At 34.9% G+C, this 12765-nt stretch overlaps 1 protein-coding gene across 6 annotated transcripts in view; it reads right to left on the reverse strand.

Moving 5' to 3' along the window:
• The window catches only part of LOC128881613 (heparan sulfate glucosamine 3-O-sulfotransferase 1), a 210376-nt gene that overhangs the window by 64452 nt on the left and 133159 nt on the right, over window positions 1–12765 (reverse strand). For 4 of the 6 annotated variants that reach the window (XR_008458121.1, XR_008458119.1, XM_054132848.1 and 1 more), the window contains one exon: window positions 4411–4541. The exons of 1 other annotated variant lie outside the window; for it this stretch is intronic. The gene's annotated coding sequence lies outside the window, so the exon portion shown is untranslated. Of the gene's footprint in view, window positions 1–3366; window positions 4154–4410; window positions 4542–12765 lie in introns of those variants that run through there. One more of the 6 variants, XR_008458120.1, reaches the window with a different exon arrangement.

A 12765-nucleotide genomic window follows, 5' to 3' on the forward strand; every position in this document is an offset into this window, starting at 1 on the left:
ACGACGCGACGGCCAGACTTTCATCTTCAATTTTCAACGGCGCAGCTGCATATCCGTATCAAATCATTCCATCTTTGTCGGTGGCTTTCGGCGAATATGAAAGGGTAAATACGGGCGAATGAATGAAACGCGATGGCAGCCGCGGAAAAAGCTTACGGAAATTGCCGAAACAGACGGCTCTGTCTGCTTTTTAGGTTTTGCGGGCCACGTTGACCATCGCTGCGCCGGGCGGTTAACCACCCGTCGAACTTTACAACCCTTTTACATCCATTCTGAATAATGGAACGGGCAATTTGCACCGAGCGCAATATATACACGGACGCGAGCACGCGAGCATCAGCTGCGGTCTAACCTTGTCGACGACAATGCTTTTTCGTAAGTTCGGAGGGAAATAACGCACCAGTTCCACGAACGTTGACACTCGCGCGCCAATTTCTTTCATGAGTTTCTTCCGAGAAGAAATTGTTTATGTTTCTGGAACAGCGGCGCTTATATTCGTTAAGATATTGCTGGAGATTTATACAAGGGGCGATGACTTATAGGCCTGTTTGTTTTGTTTGGAAGTATTAGCTCTTTGCACTCGAGGCCTTTTTTTTCTGGTATCTCCTTCAATTTATCAATTATAATACAAAAAATTAAGCAATTATGATACAAAACAATTCGAACAATAAACCTAGTATACTACAAGAAGGAATATTATTTTATATACAGGGTGAATCACGAATCGTGATCAGTAGGGATTACTCTGTTATTAACCCTGTGCACTCGAGGCCTTTTTTTCTGGTATCAACCGCGACTCGAGATGCTTTCTTAGCACTCTATTGCCACGAATGCTGAGCTTAGAGTAACTTCGAAAATGAGATCTTTAATTTGAGATTCGAGAATACCCACATAATTTTCTAAATAAAATAGCTCATACCAACACTGAAAGAATAACAACTTTAGAACATATTTCCAACCTTAGTAATCCTTTCGTCCTCTTTTCAATTTCATGAAAACGTAAACAAACGAAAAAGTCCACCGAGCATAGTTGTAACGAGAGTATAAAGCTTGAAAAATAAATTTAAATCAGAAACCACCCAGTTAACATTTTGTAACAACCATTAACGACATAAATTCTCACAAGCTGCCTAGTTAGGCTCTACTTTTGACGAACAGTTTTCCAGACTTACGCAATTAATCGACCCACTAAAAATATCGTCGTTAAGGTGAGTTCATCAACAGATTAACCTTTACCACCGTAAAATTTCTCTCCCGCGCACAACTTTCTCCGTTATATATTTATAAATAACGTGTACACGTCGCGCAAGGAGAAGCTAATCGACTGTGAACTCTTTAACGCGAGCAATACATGTAAATGTGCGGGAAAAAAATCGCAAAGGTTCGCGGAGTCACGTTTCGCGAGTTTCCTTTGAGTTCAGATGTATTTTAAAGATTAAAAGTTACGAGTTCTCGCGTTGTTTATGGTTTTACGCAGCGCGGAAGGAGATTTTTGCTGGAGATTCGCATGGTCTTTTACGGGAGACATAATCCAATGGTCGTCGTGGAGACGTCGAGCGTGACGAACAGTTGTTGAATAAAAACGAGAACCGCCGCGGTCGTGGCTCTGGTATTATGTAAATAGTATATAGTGATAATAATTTAACGAGCGTTGTGCATAAATATTCGAAAAATTAGAAATGGAGAGATCCGAGATGCATCGGTAATTCTTGCTTTTAATTTGAAAATATACGATACTAAAAACATAAGGAGCCTGTTATTATTTGATAAGAAAAAGACAAAATCTTGACTCGAGGATCGGTCGCGACGTATCAGTCAGAAAATGCATACTAAATTTATATTTTTCCCAAAATATCATTTTTATTTTTCGTACCTCAAATAAATGTTTTTCAAGCCTGTTTATTCGCAATCTTTATCCGTGTCTAACACCTGCGAAAGTCAAAAGTTCGACATCCATAATCTAAACAAAATTAAGTCTACTTAGGCCGATCGCACACGGCGCAACCGATTTGAAATTAGTGTTGCAAACCGTTTGCGCTCTTTGTTTTACCTACTCCACTATCTTTGTTTTACCTAGATCCACGGTAGCGTGCAACTATTAGTATAATAGTTCGATATAAATATAATAGTTTTAGAGTGGTTTGAAACTGATCGGTGGCGCCGTGTGCGATCGGCCTTATTTTACGAATTGCACCTATTCTCGTACTTTCCACTACGAACAGATCCCGAAGCCTCGCAAGGCCTCCTCTTCGTTTATTTTAGTTCCTATCCCAGCACTTTGAAAACAAAGATAAACCAAAGTGGGTCCATAAATACAAGTACACGTTGACGCTATTACTCGTCATGGTACGCGTTCGAGTCGTGCAAATCCTCGATATAACATTCCGTCGCCTTTTCTAAATTGAAGTATTCTTTAAAAAGAGCCCGTTTCCACGCCAGTAATAGCGATACGAAGAACCACTTCGTTTACAAAATTCTTCAACGTGGAATTGCTTGTATCCCCCCAACTCCCCCCTCCATCCTCCTCCTTCTTCCTTTTCGCGAAACGTAACGATTATTTCCCCGTTCGCAGTAGCGGTTTCCTTTATCTAGGGAAACGCGGTCCTTTTTCCATCGTTTATACGCGCCGTCGGTCTCGCGCTATATTTTCCATTTTCCATCAAAAGGAACGGGAACGCCTTGCGTCTGGGAGATTTACCATCGACAGAGATTAAAAGGATAGAAATAAACGCGGAGCGACGTCATATATCCACCGGGTGCAAACAGAAAGCACAATTTTCCTTTGACACGGTGCACATGGTCCGACACCGGGGCGCCCCGTTGACGAGAACGAGCGCCCGAGCGACCGTCTCGAACGCCAACGTTTCACCTCGTTTCACGGGAAATTTTTATTGAATTGTTGCCGGCAACCTGGATCTCGAAATGCTGACGAATGGCGATAATGCTCGGGAGCTGTTAGCAACGATATCGCCCCGAGTACGCGTCGCTTCGAGTAAGTTACTCGCATTTGTGCAACTGGAACCGGTATACGGGGTGGCACGACGGAAATAGGACATCGTAAAATGGGGATTCTATACAGGGTGTCGCTGCATCGCTGGCACAACCGAGAAAGTGATGATTCTACACAAAAAAAAGAAAAAAAAAAACAAATCGAATATAAAAAAATGAAATGTTTTCATTTGATGTTTCGTTCTTGAGAAAATAGGTTTTGTATATTCGCATTAATATGACTTTGCATTAATAAAGTAAGTTAGTAACTAAATTACGTGTCTTTTTTCTTTCATTTTTAATTACTTTGTTTAAGGTCACATCAACTACATGTTTATTAGTGACCACGTTAATATCTACAATTCCATTACAATTTATTCATTGTTTCATATTTCGTTAATATATCTACTATGTAGTTTGAGAAATTCGTTTCTATTGTTGAGAATCGTCTGCATATTATTTAAAAGTAAATTACATGTTTTATTTTCATTTAAATTCACTCTAAATCCGTAGACAGAAATGAGTAATACAGCACATCATCTTGATACTAATGATATCAGTACTATTTATAAGTGACATACGACTTGTATCGGGATCCATCCATCTAAACCATAGTTACGTTGTACGCGTACTCGCTGAATATTCAAAACCGACTCAAAACCAGTAATAACAAAATGTCCTTTTTTAATTAATAAAATAAATGTCACGTGTTCGCTCCTGTAATCAACAATACTGCAACACTTTCTCGAGTAATTAATTTTATATTGTCAGTAGGTCGCACACTTTCAATCGCAACCGAAGTATCATAAATCCAGCTAACTTTTGAAAACAGACAGTAAAATGAAAACACTAAAAATTCTCTTCCGAACGAAACCCTGAATGTTTAATCACTTTATTAGCGCCGGTGGATGAAGTTTTTCTGCCGTTTCCCTTTTCTTTTTTTCACCGTAGTTTCCGTAAACGTAAAATTACTTTTTAAAGAGAATCGAGTTTCTAGCTACCAGAACTTTTACTTTGATGCACTCGTTTCCGTAGAATACGAATTTATATTAAAGTTTATTTGGAGAGCTGGTACGAGCGAGACATATTTTGATATTTTATTCACTTTTATCCTGGAGAATATTTCTGGGTGATCGGATATAACTTTACTGCATTTATCGTTTATCTGCGGAACAGAAATAAAATGAGAGGAATATCAGTCGCGGACATGTTCGAATATTTTAAGGAAAGCGGTTAAATATGCGTAAGTAAGAAGTCAGAAACCCATAATTTCTATTTTCACTTAAGTAAAAGTATCAGTTTAAGGAAGCATTACTTTAATTCTGGTATTAAGAAAACATTCGATTGCGTAGTTTTTACAAATTTTGTAAATATCTAACACATACGTATCTATAAAAAAAATTGAAATGTATTCATAAATACCAGTTCGTCTCTTTTCCAACTTCACTCGTTGTTCAATGAACACACGTTCCATTTAAAGTAACAGTAGAAACACGTACCCCATGTTAATCGGCAAGAATTATTGTCTAATGAATCAGCTGACGTGTACGTACCTGCAACACGATTGAAGAATAAGATTAGAATAAAATAATGTATCAGTAAAGCCTAAGAGTATTAGTATTAAAACTGATCTTTCGTTCTTTTAGTCTACGATACAACGTACCAACTTAAGTACATATACATGGATTGATTGAATTGTATTTAACTCCTTAAATTCAACTCCTATACTAAATACATTGTGAGGAGAAAGAAAAATCAGTCTCAAGAGGAACTGCTACTTATATTGGCTAAACATTTTAACGAGTCACGTTTTCTTTTTATAAAGGAGTACACATGGATTTGTTTAAATCTAATTAATATTTAAAAATAAAATGTCTCATGGTACTAATATATTTTTAATCCAGAATATATCTTCCTTTTTCCCCACATTACAACATACTAAATAAAATACTCTTCCCGTAAGTATATCTTTTTATACGGTACCTATGAATCAGTTTATCTTAATTTTAATTTAAATTTAAATTTATCATTGAACCGAACACTTTGAGCAGCTTCTGGACATACAGTCCAACAAATCGAGACATTTAAAACATAATTTACTAATAATAAGTCCAACAAAAATGTCTACCAAACCCGGTACAAAACTTTACAATTGTCTTCTTAAAAACTAAACGTGCTTTTACACAAATATTACGTTACGTTCATGAAAACTTGATTGACATTGCATGGAACGACCCCGTGCTTGAAAAATAGACATCCCAAATAACGAACCAGGAGAAACCGTACAAATTCTGGCAAGCTAAAAGAGACAGTAATCTCGAGAGACAGCGCGCAACAAAGTCCACCAGAGGGTTGGAAGAATATCGAAATTAACGCGGGCAATCGTTGCATTCGCAGGAAAATTTGTTTGCAAATGACGATGGAAGCTGCTGGAGTCCCTACAGCGGTACTCTCAAAGGAAAATTGGGTTCTCCGTTCGCAGGGATGCAAACACGGTGGATGCACTTGGTTGGTTCGAGGAGCTAGACGTTCCTAGCGTTGCCTAGCTGGATGCCATCTCCGGATTAAACGTAAACGATAGGGAGTCATGTTAATGCAATTATCAAACGTATAGCGATGACTGTGCAAAGGTATTCCACCCTCACCACCCTCCCCGTCTCTCGCACTGCGTAAATATTTTAGGTTAATTCCATGTCTTTCAGAGCCACTTGTAAAGCCCAGGGAAAAATATTTGGAGCGTTAGAACTGCACGTGATTTTTTAAATCTTTGTATTTCATTTCATTCGAGATATAAACGATCAAACTACTAAGTTAGAAAATTTATTTTTGCATTATTCGTTGCATGTTACTGATAGTGCTGACATATTTTTGCCAGTTTTCTTCGTTATCGATTCTTGAGTTTTTGGTAAAAATTAGTAACTATAGTTTACTTGCATGTGAATATTTAGTAGTAGCGAGTATGTCTTACACACTGTTCCGTTCGATGCCAAGGAACAATTACGGAAAGGTTAACGAAAGTTTGGAACGTACTTCCTAAGCAAGGCTATTTTTTATGGTCGTGCTGATATCGCCGGAAATATCGGTTTAGTCACGGTAGTCGATGAGACATTTAGAATTTCATTGCTGTCAGTGTCCTAAACTCGGAGAACTCAAGTATACATACTCGCCACGGCACGAAATACTGCCATTTCTCCATGACGAGTATACTCGTCAAACACAGCTGACTGATTAAATTAGAGTAACGGGCCTTACAACCCCGGAGATTCCTATCGTAAGGAATCGCGCTGTGAACGGAACATATACTTTTATCTGAACTTCAAAATTTGTAAATTTAAGTAATATCAAAGCTTCTACCTCAGTTTTAATGCTAATTTAATATCTAAACCTCCCATATTTTTGTATTCATATGTCTGCTGTTTTGGAAAGAATCTTTTCGTCAATATCTGGATAAAGAATGTATTTTGTACTGAGTTACATTTTCATTTGCATTTTATAATAACACTTCGGCTGCACCTTGCCTCTAATGCACTTCTTCTTTTATTTCTTTACTACTTATGCTATTAGAGTTTGTGTAAAATAAATAAATATTCCGATACAAAGTATATCGTAAGTATTAAGTATACGCGTTCTTTTGGATATTGTTCAAGTACAGAGGTACAGATGAGTGTTGCAAACCAGACAAAAGTATCGTGGAAATTAGATTATTTCTTCTATCAACATGTCACAATAGTATTTCGTTATTCAGAAATTTTCACATTCTTCATTCTGCATGGTCTCGCAATTTATTTGCTTCACGAGTTCGAAAATCGACAGGTCTCCCTTGTTAGAAGTTTAGTCGAAAGTTTAGCCGAGGAAGCGAACCGTGCTGCTACCAAGAATAATTTTTCATCGGACCAACTATCTCGGGAAAGTGATCCTGGACGACCCTATATCAGAAATTTTCTACAAAGAATTTATTTGGTCACCTATACTCATCTTCAAATATTATTTTAGGGAGAAACAAAGATAAATTTTGAGAGAAAATAGTAATTATATCGGCCAAACATTATAGTAGGTCAATATTACCTTTTATTTGTGCGAATGCGATTGACTTAAAATTAAGATTCTGTTGAATGTATTGCAGGGAGAAACAAAAACGTGTCTTCATTGGAATTTATAGTCATATTGGTTAAACATTTTAGTTAATCAATTTTTCTTTTTATAAAGGATATATATATGGATTTATTTAATTGTATTTAACTTATTAAATTTAACTCTTATACTAAATTGATTGCGAGGAGAAAGAAAAATCAGTCTTTGGAGGAATTGCTACTTATATTGGCTAAATATTTTAATCAGTCAATTTTTCTTTTTCTAAAGGAATATATGAAATTAAGCATTTGCGAAATGTATTGTAGGGAGAAAATGAAATAAGTCACAAAACTAAACATTATCATGGCATCGCTATATTTTTAACCCATAATAGATCTCTCTTAAAATTAATATTTCTTCAAATAAATTCTTTTTGATAGATATTATGTTGAAGATTATTTCTTTCGTAATTTGGAATCAAAAATTAACAAAAGATTAATTCGTTGTCTGTGATACCTGTTAATTCAAATGAATTAATATCAAATTCCGTAATTTACAAAAACGTTCCATAATTCTACTTTTACAGTATTTTGATAATAACCCGAGCCCAGTAGGTTGAAACGTCGTTACAAAGCTCATAATTAAGCCCGAGTTTATATCTTTTTCAAAATTTCGCGTCGAGAAGGACCACCACAACGCAAATTTTTTCTACGAAACAAAAGAGCCTGGCGAATTTCGAAATTTTACGTCAATTTCATGTTAATTTCGCGACGCGTGTTTAAATTAAAATCGACGTCGCAAAAGGCTTCTAAAGGAATGTACATTCACAACGGAAATTGTCGAAAAAAAGGTCGCGAGCCGGTTGTTCCTGGGAAAATTAGCTTGGCTCCAAAAATAGAAGGAAAAATGTTTTATGCGCCGGCGAAATTCCCGCAAGGCAGCAATTCATGTACACGGTGGTCTCGTAAAAACAGAGCGGGACGACGAATTCCGTATCGAAACTATTAAATTATCTTTGATCTCGGGCGAAGAAGCGGCAAACCTTTGACTTGGCGACGATTTACCGCGCAAAGATGACTCTCGGTTGGCGATTAATCAGAACCCGAGATAACTTCAAAGCCGTCAGGTGTATCTTAACTCTTTCGTCAGGCTGCGAGTTCCTAAAGCCTATAAATAACACCTTGGAAATTTGCATTTCCTTATTTTCGCGATATCAAAACATCACCTTTGACGTGGCAGCTTTGACACGTGCAAGTTCTCGAGTATCAGGTTTGACTTTCAGTCAACGGAAAAGGGTGGATTATACTGGGTGGTGGAAAAAGAGTTGTTAATTTTTTGGAAGACTCAATACTCATTTAAAGAATTTAAAAAATTCTTTATGCGGAGTCTTTCGATTTAAAAGGGAGAGTAATCTGACATCTAATGGTTCAAATTGTAATTATTAGATTGACCAGTCTTCACGGTGAGAATTTAGGTGGAAGTTGCAGTGGCAAAGGAGATTTTGAAGTTTAATAAATCAGAGAACAGACAACCGAGAGGGGGAGTAAATTCTCTCAACCAAGAGCCATGTTTCAACACTTTACCAAAGAGATCACTTGCAAATCCGAGGTGAACCTCTTCTTGCTTTCGCAAGTTCTTTACTATGGAAGACTTGCAAACTTGCTATTCATCTATAATTTATCCTGTGGATCCTTCTGAGCAAACAATAAGAATTTGACGTATTTTAGAATCCTTAATTCTGGATTCAACTGGTTTTATTTGACTTTTAATGAACTAGCAAAGTATCGACTATGTCTTCCTTTCGATACATGAAAAATTCTACCATTTTATATGCTGAAATAAAAGCGAGACTCTAGACCTTGCTTTGTTTGCCAAGAATAATGGCAAAGCATAGAATTTACGGTATAGGATAAAATGTAAAGTTAATGCAAGAATTACGCGAGAAATTGCAGGGCTTTGTTTGCTGAAATAAAAACAATCGTTGAGTTTTTCCTTTGTTTGCTAAAAAAAGTAGTATAAGAGGAATGTTTTACCTACCGATAGAAAATTGGTATAAAGCGTGGAATGCAATATTAATTGTGAAATTGTAGGAACAATTGCATTGGTTTGTTTGCTGAAATAAGAACAAGAACATAGGTTTTACTTTGTTTTATATAAAATATGGGATATTCAATAGAAAATAGGAAATATGAAATATTCAATACAGAATATATGCTATACAATATACAACATAGAATATAAAATATTGATTTTACAGATAATGTATCCTTTTAAGAAAACCATATATCACTTTCATTCGTCGTCTACGTAAGTAAATATACAGTGGGTGTATAAAGTATTCATACACTGATTAAGTTCCAAAACAACTATGTAAAATTGTAATTTATTAACTTATTTTTAATAATGAGTGACATTTTACATATTCTCGGAAATCTCTAGAATAGATAGAGTACAAAAAAATAGCTATTTATGTAAGTTGCGAAATTAATAAGAAAAAAACAATTAATCGATAGAAATATTGAAGCAATAAGTATTCGCACGACTGTTTAATTTTTAAAACTTCATTAAAAGAAAAGAAATTCACATTGATTTATAAGTATATAATATTCACATCGTGCATTAATATAAATAAGGACATTCATTTATAAGTATATAATAGTTCCTTTTGATTTTATAATTATTGCAACTCTTCTAAGCATTAAATTAACTAAATTATTAGTTATTCAAAGTGGGATCTTCTTTCATTCTTCTATTAGAGCCATTTTTAAAAGTACTTTACTGGATATTTGATGTTTTGTAATTCGTACAAAGCAATAAATTAATGTATTTATGTTACAAACTCTACTCTAAATGGTTCGTCATAAGAATCGTACAAATACTTATTGCTTCTATATTTTCACCCACTTTTCGCATTTTTTTGTTAATTTCACAAATTATATTAATTAGTAAATGTTGTTTGGACTATATCTATCTTAGAGATTTCCGAGAATATGTAAAATGTCATTGATTATAAGAAAAGAAATTAAGAAAACTACAATTTCACAAAAAAGTTTTTTGGGAACTTGATCGGTGTACGAATACATTCTACACCCACTGTACGTAAATCCTGTTACATCACTGTATGTACAATAAAGAGTTACTTGCAGCTGACCTGCCATCGCTTGTTCTTAAAGTCCTATTTTTACCTTCTCTTTGGTGTCACGAAGAAGGTTACGATAGAAGGTGCACGTCTGTTATATCAGAGGACATTTACAGAGGCGGATTCTTTCAGCTCGTCCCTTTTGTCACGTCAGTGCCACATTAATCGTTCCTGCAAGTAAAACTTCTTTCGAGCGAACAGAAAAGAAGAACTTCGGAGCCTTGAATGACGGAGTTCGTTATCGATTTCAAGGGAGTCTGCATCCTAATGAGATTGAGGGAATTGTTAACGAAGACAAATTTATACAGAGCCTGGAAGGCTACTTTCATCTTACAAATTGAAACAATCTTGAAATTTAAAAGATTTTGTTGCAATTAGTACAAATTTAGTGGAATATTTGCAAAATATTTCTAATACTCCGGAGTTGAAACTTCGTAAAAGACAACGATTCTTTTGCATTAAATATATTTTGAATAATATTCATAGTATTTTCTAATATAATGTACTTGTTACGGATGGAATTAGAGTATCGGCGAGATTTAAGTATCGCGTCGCTCCTTTGTGATTATGTATCGTTTAGTGTTTTAAAGCATATAATTTGTTTACACCTATCTGTTAGAGAATTTCGAGACGAATACAATGATCTAGGTTGTTGGTCATTCAACGTTACAGAAGCTGACTGTTATAGAAAATAAATTGTTTCAAGACACGCTTCAAATATTTCATTAATTTTCTTATTTACGTACTTACTACTACAGCAAGTATTCAAAATGATTACCTTAAACTTTGATCGGACTGCTAACCCTTTGCATTCGAGAGGTGACTCTCAGTCACCATTAGGTTTCACGCAGCAAATTTACACTACCTAATGTTTCTTTAGGTTTCATTTCTTTGGAGCTCGAAGTGTCGATAAAATGATTGTCGACGAGGTAAAGGTGACTTTATTCTCAAATATAGATAGCTTAGAATTCATGGCAATAGAATGCTAAGAAACATCTCGAGTTGCTGGCAGATACCAGAAAAAAAGGCCTCGAGTGCAAAGGGTTAATATCGTTTGGGATACAATACAACTTATTCATGTCTGACCATTTCTCGCCAATTCTACTTACGGAGTTCGTTAACCCTTTGCACTTCTTCTTGTAATATGCTAGGTTTGTTGTTTGAATTGTTTTATATTATAATTGGTTAACTTTTTGTATTATAATCGATAAATTGAAGGTGACCATAGGCATAAATGGCGAAAACTTTGAAAACAATTATATTATTCTATAACTATTCCGTGACAAGTAATCATTAAATTTCTCATCATGATTCGTATTCAGAAAAAAGCAGAGTCAAAGTAGAAATGTTCATTTTTACAAAACGAGTGCGCACACCTGATAAAGCGCCCCTGACTTTTTAGCTTGGTTTGTTGAAGTGTCCTCGATTTTTATTAACTCCGTGCCCCATGATCCCTGCAACTAAATACTAATGTAACGAGAACAAAAGCATACTTGGACAGTTTTTACGATAATGATACTTTTGCATTAACGCGCATTCCAGGCGTTGGTATAGAGAACTAAATAGTCGTTTTACATTACAATGGCCACGGCTGGTTACATCAGGCGATAAATCTACGGTGGGATCTAGCTTGTCCGGAACAATGGAGTCACACTACTGCTTTCAGCATCGTGTTCCAGACTTTTCTAGCACTTTGTATGAACGAAAACTTTTAATCGAAATGTATGTAAGCATATTTTATAAGTAAGATGAATAAGTAAATGTAGAATCGGTGTTGAGTAATTTTACAACAATTATATTAATCAGGTTGGACGTAATCGATTTCAAATTGGGCAAACGAAGCTTTACAATAAATTTCGTTGCATGATAATAATTTTGTGTACACTTCGAATTTTTCATTTATTTGATAATTTAAGGCTACTTGTACTGGTACACAAAGGTTCCTTGTATTTATTTTGTTTAACCAAATAAATATTACAATTTCTCAATTAATTTTATATTTTATATTCTATAATTTATAATCAATGTTTTCTATTCAATGTTTAATAATGAATTAATATACTCCATACACAAAGCCATTGAATAGATTTTGAAAAAATGTTTCACTGTTACTTTTAATTGAGAAATAAACCTTTCAATAAATCTTCAATTTTGTACTAATTACTATTTGATTTGCAATAAAATTAAACTTCTTTGCCTTGTTACGCGGATATATTTAATAATACTAAAAGTACAAATTGCAAGCTTATTTTATTTCATTTTATTTCACAATCCATTTGTGCATTTATGATTTTTACTAACTAATTAAATCTTTCTCACGCAGAAAGTAATAATACTGTTAAGAAGAAATTATTTTGTTTAGCCTTTCAGTGCAAATATGACCTTCCCTGCATCCCTGAATTTATACATTTTTGCTTTGTTTATTTCCAATCACACAAGTTACCAATGGAATAAATAACATCACATTTAAACATGTTTAACGGTTATCACTGACATTAACTTCAAGGGTACGATTCAATATGAAACGAAGCAAACTTCCGTAACCTTAACGTAAGATAAAATGGATG

The sequence above is a fragment of the Hylaeus volcanicus genome, chromosome 8, assembly GCF_026283585.1.
Source record: "Hylaeus volcanicus isolate JK05 chromosome 8, UHH_iyHylVolc1.0_haploid, whole genome shotgun sequence".
Classification (NCBI taxonomy): domain Eukaryota; kingdom Metazoa; phylum Arthropoda; class Insecta; order Hymenoptera; family Colletidae; genus Hylaeus; species Hylaeus volcanicus.